The 16,151-nt window shown below is 36.4% G+C and overlaps 3 non-coding genes across 3 annotated transcripts; all 3 read right to left on the bottom strand.

Annotated features, from left to right (window-relative positions):
• Positions 1 to 8,984: 8,984 nt before the first annotated feature.
• LOC131145327 (small nucleolar RNA R71) lies at positions 8,985 to 9,091 on the bottom strand. Its single transcript, XR_009134110.1, has one exon. It is a non-coding gene; the product is annotated as a small nucleolar RNA R71 (small nucleolar RNA).
• Positions 9,092 to 11,680: 2,589 nt separating this feature from the next.
• LOC131145325 (small nucleolar RNA R71) lies at positions 11,681 to 11,787 on the bottom strand. Its single transcript, XR_009134108.1, has one exon. It is a non-coding gene; the product is annotated as a small nucleolar RNA R71 (small nucleolar RNA).
• A 2,587-nt stretch (positions 11,788 to 14,374) lies between these two features.
• LOC131145264 (small nucleolar RNA R71) lies at positions 14,375 to 14,481 on the bottom strand. The gene has a single exon (XR_009134050.1). It is a non-coding gene; the product is annotated as a small nucleolar RNA R71 (small nucleolar RNA).
• Between the last annotated feature and the right edge of the window lie 1,670 nt (positions 14,482 to 16,151).

The raw sequence follows: 16,151 nt of genomic DNA, 5'->3' as shown, positions 1-16,151 counted from the left end.
GTTGGAGACTTCCTTTCAGGCCCACTACTACATCGCATGAGGATGATCCGGCATCCTCGAGACCGCCGGAGCCCATCGATACTGATATAGTGGCACCATTATCTGAGCCATCGGCACCTCGACCAGACATGGATACCACTTATGCGACTGACACGCAGGGTGAGTTGGCAACCATCATGAGCAGTGTTGGTATGGATACAATTCATTTATTTACATGTCAACTGTTGATGATAGTTATTCACGTGTATGATTATAATGTTATTTTTAAATTAACTCTACTTTCAGCATCTACGTCCACCGTTAGGTTAGGCCATGGTGCAGCAAAGAACATGTTGCTGAAGAAGCACCTAGATAGAATTAAATAGCGGAGATCGACATTCCTCCAGGGTACACCGCCCCGCTAAACGATTGGTGCACCACGTGGACGAGGGAGCTCGACATTATATGCTGACAGTATGCTCCAGTCACCGCATTCAGCTAGCCCCAGGTGACTCAGGAGCAGTGCATGGTCCTTTACATGTGCATTTTGTTAATTTCCCTAACCCTATATAGCTATTTTTAATTTAAATGTTTTTTTACTTTTAATATAGTAGCCAATTAACAACTGTCTAACATTGTAATTGTATTACCTATATATGCAGGAGGAGTTTGACATGGACATCCTCGAGGGTGACCATGTGAGGAGGGCAGTCGACGTCCAATTGTGTAATAAATTTAAGAGCTATTGCTCAAAAATGAGCTCCCATTTTTGAGTGATGGGAGATGAAGCAGAAGCGCGGCCATACGATAAGATATCCCAAGAAGATTGGGACGTGGTGTGCGCCATTTCCGCGACCCGCGCTATCAAGTGATGTGTTTGTATTCTAATCACTAATTTTTCACAATGATGTCACTAATATGTCATCTTGACGTCTTCCTTGCAGGCCATATGTGAAACAAATGCTGCAAACCATAGCAAACTCCCTATGATGCATTGCGGTGGATCGAGGCTATTTGTAAATCATCGCTAGGTAATTACTATATATAAAATTATTTGACCATTACATGACATAATAGTAATGATGACTTATATGACAATGTAGTGTGATCCTGAGACTGGCACAGAGGAGTCGCTGCCGGATCTGTATCAGAGAACACACCAACAACGATCGGGGGAGTGGTGCAAGGGTGCGCAAGATCGACATGTAAGTGAAGCAACAGATTTAGTTTATTACTTTATTCAAAACATCAAAGTTGTGGTCTTACTTATTCCTTTTTATCATTTTCATGATTGAAATTAGGCACGGATGGTCGAGCTGAGGGATGCACCTATTTCAGAGGGGAGTCCGCACATGAAAAATTTCGAGATCACTTCCAAGGTGCTTGGGCAATGAGCAGGGGGCTGGGTGAAAGGTTTTCGAAGTGGATACATCACCCCAACAGAATCATCATCCATGGGTGTGGCAGCTCATGCAGAGATGGAACGACAGCGTCGAGAGGCCGAATGTGATAAGTAGGAGATGGCTCGACAGATGCAGAGGATCGCTATGGAGAACGCAGAACTGAGATCGGACCTCTCCACCGTTCGAGCCCAGATGCAACCCATGATGGATAGGCAGGCGTGGTTAAAGGAAAGGATGCGCCGATATGGACAAGATGATGCAGGTGGCTCCTCTGATTGATTATAAGGTATTATGATCACAAATTGAGTTTCATGTTAAATCATGCTAGTCTAGAATGCCTCCTGCATGGCGGATGCAGTTGATGTGTATTGCATGCTGGTAGTGGATATAGGTTCTCATGTGCCATCAACTTCTTATAAATGCTCTATTTAAACGTATCAACTCATTATATACTATGCTCATTTGGAAGCCACTCAAGTGGGACAATTCATGAAGTTTGAAAATGCTTAAGTTTCCATTTGTTGGATGAGGAGAAGATAAGGAAGTTTCATCAATAGGGAAGGAGAGAATGAAGTGGAATTGGACTAGTGGGTAAATGGGCATATCTAAAAATGTGACATGTTTGAACTCAACTTATGTAAAAACATCTGTTTTTGTCAACTCATGATATGCTATGCTCATTTGGAAGCCACTAAGGTAGGACAATTCATGAAGTTTGAAGAAGCATCCAAAACATCTTCGAGACATGGGGCGATGACAACTACAGGGGCAGTTCCTATCCCTCAGTTGCCAAAATTACAAGAAAATGTGTGCAACTTCATGTTCTTCTGTTGAATGGCTTGGTTAAACCTATTGGGGGGGGGGGGGGGGTTGGGGGGTTAAAATGACTGAGCACAACATGCACGGCTTCTTGTATAGTTTCTGGATTTTGTTCCTTGTGTTGGACAACTTGAATCTTTAGAAGTAATAGTCGAGGTAGTAGTGGTGATAAGCAGTAAAATATTAGTTACAGTCAGTTGTTTTGGAAAAACTAAACATAATTAAGATTTTACTACTTATCACCACTACTACCTTGACTATTACTTCTAAAGATTCAAGTTGTCCAACACACGAAAAAAAATTCAAAAACTATAAAGAAGCCATGCATACTGTGCTCAGTCATTTTAACCCCCACCCCCGCGCGCGCGCGCGCGCCCAAAAAGGTTTAACCAAGCCATTCAACAGAAGAACATGAAGTTGTACACATTATCTTGTAATTTTGGCAACTGAGGGACAGGAATTGCCCCTGCAGTTGTCATCCCACCATGTCTTGAAGATGTTTCGGATGCTTCTTCAAATTTCATGAATTGTCCCACCTGAGTGACTGCCAAATGAGCATAGCATATCATGAGTTGACAAAAACAGACGTTTTTACATAAGCCGAGTTCAAACATGTCACATTTTCAGAAATACCCATTAACTCACAAGTCCAATTCCACTTTATTCTCTCCTTCCCCAATGATTACACTGTCTTATCTTCTCCTCATCCAACAAATGGAAACTTAAGCATCTTCTCTGCTATTTATATTTTGAATTTAAGATATGGTTATATGTATTACTGTCTTGAATATGATACATGATTGCATGCAACTCTAGAATGCCTCCTACATGGCGGATGCAGTTGATGTGTATTGCATGCTAGTAGTGGATATAGGTTCTCGTGTGCCTTCAACTTCTTATAAATGCTCTATTTGAACTTATCAGGTACAGGTTTTATGGGAAAACGTCCAATTTAAAGATGGCATGCTGCCGAAATTGCGTTAAAATTTTCCCAAACAAAAATAAAAATAGGATTAGAAATTTAATATTAAAATATTTTTGAAAGAATGAGTAAAAACATTTGCCATGTCCGAGCAAGTAAAATTGTAGTTTTTTTTAGTTCTTATAACACTTGAATCAAAAATTGAAAAAGCCACTTTTGTTTAATTTTCAATATTTTCATATAAATGTTAAAAAATTAGAAAATAATTTTGAAAATAAAATTTATTAATTACATTTAGTTTGTTAGTAGAAGCAGATGGGAATCTAGGAACCCTTTTCGAGTGCGTCAAACAGTCAAATTATGATTTGGGACACAAGCGGACCTTCTTTTAAGGATTGGCTAGTTGAGTTGTTTTCTATACTAGTTTTGCTTGATTTTAAAGATTATCCATATTGGTGGTTCACATATGTTTAGGATGGGTTGTTTTCTATATTAGTTTTGCTTGATTTTAGAGATTCCCATCCATATTGGTGGTTCACAAAGGCATTAGATAAATAGCCCCCTATCCAATTCCTCCACGTAACACCTGACCCCTTCCTCAAAGGCACTCTATCCAAGAACTCCCAACTAGCTCAATCACACGCCTTCTCAAAATCATAAAATCTAATTTGAACACAATGCCCTTTTTCTTTGTACGAGGAACATCCTACCACTTCAATGTTTACTAAAAATAACATACACAATCTGCCTCTCTCCCACAAAAAACATTGTGTGCAAAAGAAATAGTATTACTAAGGAGGAGGTTAGACTTCACGTTCAAAGTCCAGTACTCCAAACTTCAAAGTAATATGAACAATATAGGAATAATTGGGATTTGGATGAGATTTGGAAACAATATAGGAATAATTGGGAGTTGTATCATAAATCTTGAAAGTAATATGAACTTTGCAATTTTATAACTTTCTCTTGGCTTTATTTACGTAATGAATTTAAGTTAGTATTTTGAATGACTGAAAAATAGTTTAAAAAGTATATTTATTTTTTACATTGGATTTATAATTATGTAGGTTTTTCCTTAGATTTTTCCGTCATTCAGAAGGGTTTGTTAATTAACTTTTAGGTCTACTTTTGATAACTTCTATTTTTTATAGTGGGCATATCATTTGCAATGTGTATATAATGAATGGAGGGGCTTTATCTAGTTTATCCAGAGTTTCTTTTCAAAATTGATTTGAATTGTGATAAGCTTGCCTATGTAGACAAAATGAATTTTAGCCTTTCATCTGATAGGTTGTCGCTTATAGTTAAGGTATGATGTAAATATTAATTTTTTTTCGCTTGAATCTTGATGCCCTTCTTGCGGTCATTGCCTCCACAAGGCAAGATTCAAGAGAAATAAAATTAATATTTAAATCATACCTTAACTATAAGCGACAACCTATCATATGAAAGGCTAAAATTCATTTTGTCTACATGGGTAGACTTATCGCATTTCAAATCAATTGTGAAAAGAAACTCTAGGTAAACTAGATAAAGAATGGTTGATGCAACCACCACCATCCACGACCTCGTCATCCTTCTTTGTCATCCATAACCTTATTGCAGCTAGAGATGGGTATATATCTAACTTCAATTTAATACATGATTTAACTTTTGGACTGCATGCTTGGATTGACATATCTTGTGAACTGCATCCTGGTAGTGGACATTAGGACTGCATGCTTGATTGGAATGCCACCTGCATGGCTAACGCAATGATGTGTATTGCCTGCTGGTAGATACTTTTAGGTTGTTGCATGTCTTAATCTAAATGACATCTGTATGATGCAAAAATATTGTGAATTGGATGCTTTTGTGACTTGCAGGTTTGGGAAATGTTCTATTTATAGACAACATGCTCCCGAAAATTTGTTCAAAAATTTTTGGGAAAGGAAATAAAAATTCATATGACCAATTTTGGACTATGTGATATAATTTTTCGTTGATTTCTTGCTTGCTTGGTGGTTATGCCAATTTTGGTTGGAGTCTGTTATTTATGTTTCAAGGTTTAAGTTTAATTTATGTGCAACCAAAAATTAATTGTTAATTGACAAAAAAGGAGATTAAAAGTAATATAGGGTCCATCAAAATGGATAGAACACTAGAGGAAGTGTCATTGTTTCTCATGCAAATCTGTAGAAATTTGTTTCCCATTCTGCTTGTTGGTTTCTTCCTCCTACTCATTTTAGAGTAGCTAATGGCAATAAGGTTTGATTTTGGGAGGATGCTTGGCTTCGTTGCAGTCATTGGAGTAGATGATACTTCATCTTCTTAAGATTTCCACTCTTCACAATGCACATATCATTTCTTTCTTTTCTTTGGAGAGGAGCTCTCTTTCTTGGGATTTTCATTTTATAGTGAATCTCATACCAACTGTGTCTACTCTATGAAATATTGTTTATAGGAATAATCCACTATATTCTGAAGCTCCTGTGCACTCATAAAATTAATTACTAGTTGGATTATTGTGAACTATTTATCATAAACACATAGGTTTGGAGTATCTCTATGGGAAATGTCATATTTACAGGAGAAATGCTGTCAAAATTTTTCAAAAAGCGTATACTAATTTTTTTAACTTTCTTAATTAATTTGTGGAGTTTGCAACTGTGACAACGTCAGGACGATGTCATGCACTACGGATGCAGCTTTTCACTTTCTTTGTTATCTGAAATGTATTTGAATTTGAATTTATATAATGTATTTGTATTTAAATTTGAATTTGCATAATATATTTTTATTTGAATTTGAATTTGTATAACATATTTGTAATTTAATTTGAATTAGAATTTTGAATAATTTATGAATTTTATTGCAATTATGAATGTATAAGAAAATGTAATTTAATTATAGATTTTTATAGAAATTAATAATTAGATACAAAATTAATTTCACTAATAATTATCCAATTTAAGTATTAGTGATGGTTTCAAAATCATCACTAATACCCCTTTTAAAAAGTTTTAGTGAAGGAATTCAAATCGTCACTAATAATAGCTTTGCAGAGCAATAGTGACGATTCTAAAATCGTCACTAATACTAGAGCATTACTGACGATTTCACAATCGTCACTAATAATAGAGTAATAGTGACGGTTTAAAAACCGTGACTAATAATAGAGCATTAGTAATGATTTCACGACCGTCACTAATAATAGAGCAATAGTGACGATTTTAAAACTGTCATTAATACTATGACTTTAGTAACGATTCTTGGTCGATCCGGTGTAGAAACTATAGTGACGTGCTTAGATTTTTACTGACAGTTTTAATCCGTTACTAATACTTTATTATTAGTGACGGTTTGAAATATTCGTCACTAATAAGCATTAGTAACGGTTGGTATAGCAACTAATATAAATCCGTTAGTAATAATCATAAAACTGTCACTAATACTATTAGTGACGATTTTGTGAGTATTAGTGACGGTTTAAATCCGTCACTAATGATCTTTTTTTTTTGGTAGTGTCATCATAAAAAATGAAGAGATTCTTGATTCTACGAGTTCAATCCTATTTTCATAATGACAAATCACTTGGTATTTGATCTGTGCATTGAGATTGTGAACATGAACTATATTAAGCATGCAAAGAAGGATAATAAGTCATGGAAGCCATGAAGAGTAAGGCTCACACAACTTGGCAAGATCTGTGGCACTCAAAGAGTACAAGAATGAAGATGCAAGCAACAAGTTCAAGAGTGTCATGGGAATGCATACTTAGAACTCATGTACTTATATTTTCATATGATTTAATTTGAGACTCAAATCATAACCTAGAATGACCTTAGGACTCATGCATTTAATGAACATCATTAAGGGACTTTCATGGACTTAGAAATATTTTCATAGCCCTGAAAAATACTTTTATAAAAGAGCCAAGAAAGAGAGCAAAGCATAATTTTAAACTAGAAAGAAAAAAATTCAGGAAATGACCACTTCGGTAGCCTGAACTCAACATCTGTCACCTGAAGAATTTATTCAGAAGCCTGAAGATTAAGTTCAGTGGCTTGAAGAATTAATGGTGAAACACAAAACCTGGTAGAGACACTTAGGTAGGCTGAAGTTAACTTTAGTCGCCTGAACTTGTCACTTCAGATGCCTGAACCCTCCACTTCAGTCGCCTAACCCTGTATCCAAGCTAATTTTTCAAAACTTTAAGGAACTGTAGTCGCCTAGGCCTTTAACTTAGTCGCTTGAACTTGCGGGAAAACTTAAAATTTTATTTTTTAATGAAAGAACACACAAGATATTTTTTGATCCAATGGTCAAGATTGATTCAAAGGGTATGACGCCTATATATTGAACATCTAAACCCTAGTACGAAGAGAAGATCATTGAGAATAAAGGAGAACAAACTTTTGGCATTCGCTTGGGGAGATTGCACATTTAGCTAAACTTGAACACACTACTGAAACTTTATATTTGGATTTTAAAGTTCTTATGTCGAATCTGAGCTGAGGCTACCTCATTTTTCAAAAGACAATCTAGCAATCATTGTGCACTCTGTTTGGTATTGAGCTTTGGTAAATCAATCTGCATGTTAATAGTTATTCTCATAAGAGTTTTTCATCTATACTGATTTGCTCATTGATATATATTTTTCAAAGAGCTTTTCATTGCAAAATCCATTTTTGAATATGTGTTAAGAGGTTGATCTTGAGTGTGCATATGGTAAATCTTTTTTTAGAAGATTACCACTTGAGAAGAGCTTTAGTTATTGATTAAATACCTTTGGTTCAAGTGAGTTTTCATTCAAAGAGTTAATATTTTTAATATTACAAACCTACTTAGTTGAATATCCTTAGTGTTCATAACGATATATTATTGAGGGATACTTTCTGAAATATATTACATTAGGTTTTGGATCTTTGGTATCACATCATATACATATATATATATATATATATATATATATATACTAAATTGCATATTACAAAGATCATTGTGTGATTGAATATTTGAAAGAAAGTTGTTGATTTTTAATGATCTAATATTCAAGACAAAGTTTTTTTTAATAAGTTCACATTAGATTTTTATGCTTTTTTGTAAAATGAACTAGAACCCTAATATTCTCCAAAGCGTTTAAATATATCATTATTTGGGAGTTTTGATGAAAAGGGAAATTGTGTAGTGAAGCATATATCATTCATTAAACAATTGTATCATTACATACATTATGAGTTTCAAGTTTCAACATATGATTATGTATTAGGAATTTAAATTGTACTCACTAGCTTTGTTGGAAGCAACTTTGAGTGTTTTACAGATTTCATTGTATTCATGATTCGGGTTGTTAACCGGGTTTGTGGGGAGAGTTGTATCTCTTGTAAGAAGCGGATTTGGAGGAAGTTGTACCTCTTGTAGGCAGTGAATTGCAAGAGAAGCTCCATCCCAATTTAAAGAGTAGGGATTATAGTGGAATCCTTGTGTGGGATGCTCAAGGTGAGGACGTAGGCCGGGTTGGCTAAACCTCGTAAAAACTATGTTTGCATTTTCGCTTCCCTTATCTTTTTAATTTCCGCAACGCACTTCATTATTTACATTGCTTGTATGCTTGATGAATAATCTCACACTAACTTGATAAGTAATTGGTTAAATTTAGACATAGGGACAAAGTATTGAATAAGTTTCAAATAATTTTTTAAAATACCCAATCCACCCCCTCTCTTGGGATTACACCTAACTCAACAAGATTTTTCCCTTTTTCTTTGAGGGACAAAGCAAGGGGTCAGCTATAGTCTCTACAACTAGGGAGTATGACTAGTTTCTAGGACATGGCAGAAAAGTTTCTAGCTAAATTCTTTCCACCAAAAAAAACAGCCCAACTCAGGAGTGAGATTGGTCAATTCAAGCAACATGATTTTGAATCACTCTATGAAGCATGGGAAAGGTATAAGGATTTGATTCGACACTATCCACAACATGGATTGTTGGATTGGTTGCAAATTCAGATGTTCTACAATGGGTTAAATGGGCAAACTCAAACTTTAGTTGATGCTGCGTATGGAAGAACTTTTATGTCAAAGACACCTGAGGGTGCTACTACTCTTTTGGAAGAAATGGCCTCAAATAACTTTCAATGTCCAACCGAAAGAACTATGGCTAAGAAAGTTGTTGGGATTCATGAATTGGAGTCGTTTGCTGTCCTTTCAACTCAAGTTGCTTCTCAATCCCATTAAATTATAGCTTTGACAACCCAGAGGATACCATAAAGTGCATAATATGTGGCAGTTACAAGTAGAACAAATCTGAACAATGAAGTGAGTCTAGAACAAGTTCAATACAACAACAATTAGAACTACAAGTATCAGGGTAATCCTATGCTACAATATTATGACCCGGGGCTTCGAAATCATGAGAATTTGTCTTATCGAAATACAAGGAATGTGTTACAACCTCCTCCAGGAGTTGATTGTTAACAAAGCAAGAAGAAGATGTCACTTGAGGAAGCCATGGTATAATTTGTTCAGGAGACAAAGGCAAGCTTTAAAAGTACTGATTCACGATTGGATAATATTGAGACTCATTGCAGCAATATGGGAGCCACTATGATGAATCTTGAAATGCAAATTGGGTAACTGGGCATGACCATCAATACCGAACAAAGGGGAACTTTTCCTAGCAACACAGAAGTGAATCCAAAGGAACAATGCAAGACCATCACACTTAGGAGTGAAAGAGAAATTGAAAAGTCACCAGAGAAGGAAACCATGTCCACCCCTACAGCTGAAAATCATGGCCAAAGTAAGACTAAAAGGGAAGAAAAGGAGATTGTGGATGATACACCAATAGAGACTGACACGCCGCTAGAAAATCCTCCTATTCTCTCTACTCCACTTCCTTATCCTCAATGTTATCAAAAAAAAAATTAGATTAGAAATTTTCTAAGTTTTTGGATATTTTTAAGAATATTCACATAAAGATTCCTTTTGCGGATGCCTTGGAACAAATGCCAAATTATGTCAAATTCCTAAAGGACATCATTTCGAAGAAAAGAAGGTTGGAGGAGTTTGAAACAGTGAAACTTACTGAAGAGTGTAGTGTTATTCTTCAAAAGAAATTTCCTTAAAAAATAAAAAGGTCCAGGGTGTTTCACTTTGGGTTGCATTGTTGGAAATTAATTTTTTGATAAAGTTTTATATGATCTTGGCGCTAGTATTAATCTTATGCCGCTTCCTGCTTGCATGAAATTGGGATTGGGAGAGATGAATCAGACAACTATTTCATTGCAACTAGCAGACCGATCCATCAAGTATCCACATGGAATCATGGAAGATGTATTGGTAAAGGTGGACAAATTCATTTTTCATACTGATTTTACAATGTTAGAAATGGAGGAAGACCAAGAAGTTCCACTAATTCTTGGCCGACCATTCTTTGCCACTGGAAGGACTTTAATTGATGTTCAAAAGGGTTAGTTAACATTGACAGTGGAGAAAGAAGAGGTTATGTTCAACATCTACCAAGACATGAGATTCCCAGAAGATCTAAGAACATGCTTTCAGGTAGATGTCATTCAGCAAGGTGTAGAAAAAGCCTTTCAAAAATATATACCAACTGATCACCTAGAACAACCCTTGAAGTAGATTACAACACACCAGCGTGTGGGGAGGCTAGAACTTATGGTAGCAAAGATAGATTCTGTAATCTCTAAAGAAAAGATGTAGCAACCTATATCTCCAGAGTTGAAGCAATTCCCTGAGCGTCTTCACTTTGCGTTCTCAGGCGATGCGTATGAAAATGCAAAAAACTACAAAGAGCGGACGAAGAAGTGGCATGACAAACAAATTCTTAGGCATGAGTTTGCCCCAAGATAGCAGGTTCTACTCTTCAGATCACGATAAAAACTTTTCCGGGGTAAGTTGAGGTCAAGATAGACAAGTCTTTATATAATTGACAAAGTTTTACCTTTTGGAGCAATAGACTTGAAGGACAAGACAGGGAATATATTCAGAGTTAATGGTTAGAAATTGAAGCATTATTATGGAGAACAATTGGAGAGGAACTGTGCATTTATTCCTATTGGAAATCCTAATTGATGAAGATTATTCCCCATGGCATTATTCCCTTTGATCTAGAGATTGAAAGAACTTTCAGTGCACTAAGAAAGAAAAGGGTACTAGCTATAGATAATAGACAACAAAATGTGCAGCCACATGCCTTGAAGGATTATGTATGGCTAATTGTGAATGACAACTATTTGGGTATCAGACGCCAGCCCATTAATACTAATAATTTTGAGCTCAAACACGCATTAATCAGCATGGTGGAGCAGGACCGATTCAGTGGATCACCACTTGATGATCTCAATATCCATCTGGCGATGTTTCTTGAGATTTGTGATACGGTAAAGATCAATGGTGTTACTGAAGACACCATTAGGCTGAGATTGTTCCCTTTTTCTTTGACGGAAAAAGCAAAAGGTTGGCTACAGTCTTTACAATTGGGGAGTATCACTACTTGGTAGGACATGATAGAAAAGTTTCTAGCTAAATTCTTTCCACCTGGAAAAACAGCCCAACTCAGGAGTGAGATTGGTCAATTCAAGCAATATGATTTTGAATCACTCTATGAAGCATGTGAAAGGTATAAAGATTTGATTCGACATTGCCCACAACATGGATTGCCAAATAGGTTGCAAATTCAGATGTTCTATAATGGGTTAAATGGCCAAACTCAAAATTTAGTTGATGTTGCGTCTGGGAGAACTTTGATGTCAAAGACACCTAAGGGTGCTAGTGCTCTTTTGGAAGAACTGGCCTCAAATAACTATCAACGGCCAACTGAAAGAACTATGGCTAAGAAAGTTTCTATGATTCTTGAATTGGAGTCGTTCACTACCCTTTCAGCTCAACTTGCTTCTCTATCCCATCAGTTTTCGTCTTTGACAACCCAGAGGATACCACAAAGTATAGAATATGTGGCAGCTACAAGTAGGACAGATCCAAACAATGAAGCGAGTCAAGAATAGGTTCAATACATTAAAAATTGGAACTATAACTATCAGGGTAATCCTGTGCCACGGTATTACCACCTAACGCTTTGAAATCATGAGAATTTGTCTTATGGAAATACAACAAATGTGCTGCAACCTCCTCCACGACTTGATAGTCAACAAAGTGAGAAGAAGATGTCAGTTGAGGAAGCCATGGTATCATTTTTTGAGGAGACAAAAGCAAGGTTTAAAAGGACTGATTCACAGTTGGATAATATTGAGATTCATTGTCGTAATATGGGAGCTACTATGAAGAATCTTGAAATGCAAATTACGCAACTAGCCACGATCATCAATACCCAACAGAGAGGAACTTTTCCTAGCAACACAGAAGTGAATCCAAAGAAAAAATGCAAGGCCATCACACTTAGGAGTGAAAGAGAAATTGAGAAGTCACTAGAAAAGAAACCTTGTCCACCCCTACAGCAGAAAATAATGGCCAAAGAAAGAATAAAGGGGAAGAAGAGGAGATTGTGGATGATACACCAACAGAGACTGACATGCCACCAAAAATTTCATTTCCTAACTATCCTTCTATTCTCTCTACTCCACTTCCTTATCCTCAATGTTTTCAAAAACAAAAACTAGATAAGCAATTTTCTAAGTTTTTGGATATTTTTAAGAAAATTCATATAAACATTCCTTTTTGCAGATGACTTGGAACAAATGCCAAATTATGTCAAATTCCTGAAGGACATCATTTCCAAGAAAAGAAGGTTGGAGGAGTTCGAAATAGTGAAACTTACTGAAGAGTGTAGTTCTATTCTTCAAAAGAAATTGCCTAAAAAATTAAAAGATCCAGAGAGTTTCACTTTGCCTTGCACTATTGGAAATTCATTTTTTGATAAGGTTTTATGTGATCTTGATGCTAGCACTAATCTTATTTGCAAGAAATTGGGACTTGGAGATATGAAACAAATAACCATTTCTTTGCAACTAGTAAACTGATCCATCAAGTATCCACGTGGAATCATAGAAGACGTACTGGTAAAGGTGGACAAATGTACTGGTAAAGGTGGACAAATTCATTTTTCCTTATGATTTTGTGGTGTTAGATATGGAGGAAAACCAAGAAGTTCGATTAATTCTTGGCCGACCACTCTTGGCCACTGGAAGGGAACTAATTGATGTTCAAAAGGGTGAGTTAACATTGGGAGTGGACAAGGAAGAGGTTATGTTCAACATCTACCAAGACATCAGATTCCCAAAAGATCCAAGCACTTGCTTTCAGGTAGATGTCATTCAACAAGGTGTAGAAAAAGCCTTTCGAAAAGATGTACCAGCTGATCTTCTAGAATGATCCTTGTAGTAGATTACAACACAACAACATGTGGGGAGGCTAGAACCTATGGTAGCAAAGACGGATTCTGTAATCTCTAAAGAAAAGATGCAGCAACCTATATCTCCATAGTTGAAGCAATTCCTTGAGCATCTTTGCTATGTGTTCTCAGGTGATCTGTATGAAAATGCAAAAATCTACAAAGAGCGGACAAAGAAGTGGCATGAAAAACATATTCTTAGGTGTGAGTTTGCTCCAGGATAGCAAGATCTACTCTTCAACTCATGATTAAAACTTTTCCTGGGTAAGTTCTGGTCAAGATGGACAGGTCCTTATATAATTGAAAAAGTTTTCCCTTTTGGAGAAATAAACTTGTAGGACAAGACAGGGAATATTTTCAGACTTAATGGTCATAGATTGAAGCACTATTATGGAGAACAAGTGGAGAGGAACTGTGCATTTATTCCTCTTGGAAATCCTAATTAATGAAGATTATTCCTCGTGATATTATTCCCCTTGATCTGAAGATTGAAAGAACTTTCAGAGCACTGAGAATGAAGAGGGTACTAGCCATAGATAACAAACAACAAAATGTGCAGCCAGTTGTGAATGAAAATTACTCGGGTATCAAACACTAGCTCATTAATATCAATAATTTTGAGCTCAAACTCGCATTAATCAGTGTGATGCAGCAGGCCTGATTCAGTGGATCACCACTTGATGATCCCAATATCCATCTGGCAATGTTTCTGGAGATTTGTGACACTGTAAAGATCAATGGCGTTATTGTAGACACTATTAGACTGAGATTGTTCCCTTTTTCTTTGAGGGACAAAGCAAGAGGTTGGCTATAGTCTCTACAACCAGGGAGTATCACTAGTTCGTAGGACATGGCAGAAACGTTTCTAGCTAAATTCTTTCCAGCCGCCAAAATAGCCCAACTTAGGAGTGAGATTGGTCAATTCAAGCAACATGATTTTGAATCACTCTATAAAGCATGGGAAAGGTATAAAGAGTTGATTCGACGCTGTCCACAACATGGATTGCCGGATTGGTTGCAAATTCAGATATTCTATAAAGGGTTAAATGAGCAAACTCGGACTTTAGTTCATACTACTTCTGGAGGAACTTTGATATCAAAGACACTTGAGGGTGCTACTACTCTTTTGGAAGAAATGGCCTCAAATAACTATCAATGGCAAACCGAAAGAACTATGGCTAAGGAAGTTGCTAGGATTCATGAATTGGAGCTATTTGCTGCCCTTTCAGCTCAAGTTGCTTCTCTATCCCATCATATTTCTGCTTTGACAACCCAGAGGATACCACAAAGTGCTGAATATGTGGCAGCTAGAAGTAGGACAAATCCGAACAATGAATCAAGTCAAGAACAGGTTCAATACATCAACAATCGGAACTACAACTATCAGGGTAGTCTTGTGCCACAATATTACCACCTAGGGCTTCGAAATCATGACAAGTTGTCTTAGGGAAATACAAGGAATGTGTTGTAACCTCCTCTAGGACTTGTTATTCAACAAAGTGAGAAGAAGATGTCACCTGAGGAAGCCATGGTATCATTTGTTGAGGAGACAAAAGCAAGGTTTAAAAAGACTGATTCATGGTTGGATAATAGTGAGACTCATTACAGCAATATGCGAGCTACTATGAAGAATCTTGAAATGCAAATTGGGCAACTGGCCATGATCATCAATACCCAATAGAGAGGAACTTTTCCTAGAAACACAGAAGTGAATCCAAAGGAACAATGCAAGGCCATCATACTTAGGAGTGAAAGAGAAATTGAGAAGTCACCAGCAAAGGAAACTATGTCCACCACTATAGCTGAAAATAATGGCCAAAGCAAGAATAAAAGGGAAGAAGAGGAGATTGTGGATGATACACCAACAGAGACTGACACGCTACCAGAAATTTCATTTCCTAACTATCCTTCTATTCTCTCTACCCCACTTCCTTATCCTCAACGTTTTCAAAAACAAAAATTAGATAAGTAATTTTTTAAGTTTTTGGATATTTTTAAGAAAATTCACAAAAACATTGCTTTTGCATATATCTTGTAACAAATGCCAAATTATGTCAAATTCTTGAAGGACATCATTTCTAAGAAAAGAAGGTTAAAGGAGTTTGAAACAATGAAGCTTACTAAAGAGTGTAGTGTTATTCTTCAAAAGAAATTGCCTCAAAAATTAAAAGATCCATGGAGTTTCACTTTGCCTTGCACTATTGGAAATTCATTTTTTGATAAAGTTTTATGTGATCTTGGTACTAGCATTAATCTTATGCCACTCTTTGTTTGCAGGAAATTGGGACTTGGAGAGATGAAAAAAACAACCATTTCTTTGTAACTAGCAGACCGATCCATCAAGTATCCACATGGAATCATAGAAGATCTATTGGTGAAGGTGGAAAAATTTGTTTTTCCTGCTGACTTTGTGGTGTTATATATGGAGGAAGACCAAGAAGTTCCACTAATTCTTGGCCAACCATTCTTGGCCACTGGAAGGGCTTTAATTGATGTTCAAAAGGGTGAGTTAACATTGAGAGTGGACAAGGAAAAGGTTATGATCAATATCCACCAAGACATGAGATCCTCATAAGATCCAAGCACTTGCTTTCAGGTAGATGTCATTCAGCAAGGTGTAGAAAAAGCCTTTCAAAAAGATGTACCAACTGATCACCTAGAACGATCCTTGCAGC

Source organism: Malania oleifera, chromosome 12, assembly GCF_029873635.1.
Source record: "Malania oleifera isolate guangnan ecotype guangnan chromosome 12, ASM2987363v1, whole genome shotgun sequence".
NCBI lineage: Eukaryota > Viridiplantae > Streptophyta > Magnoliopsida > Santalales > Ximeniaceae > Malania > Malania oleifera.
The sequence above is the reverse complement of the archived record's forward strand: the minus strand, read 5'-3'. Positions and strand labels throughout refer to the sequence as shown.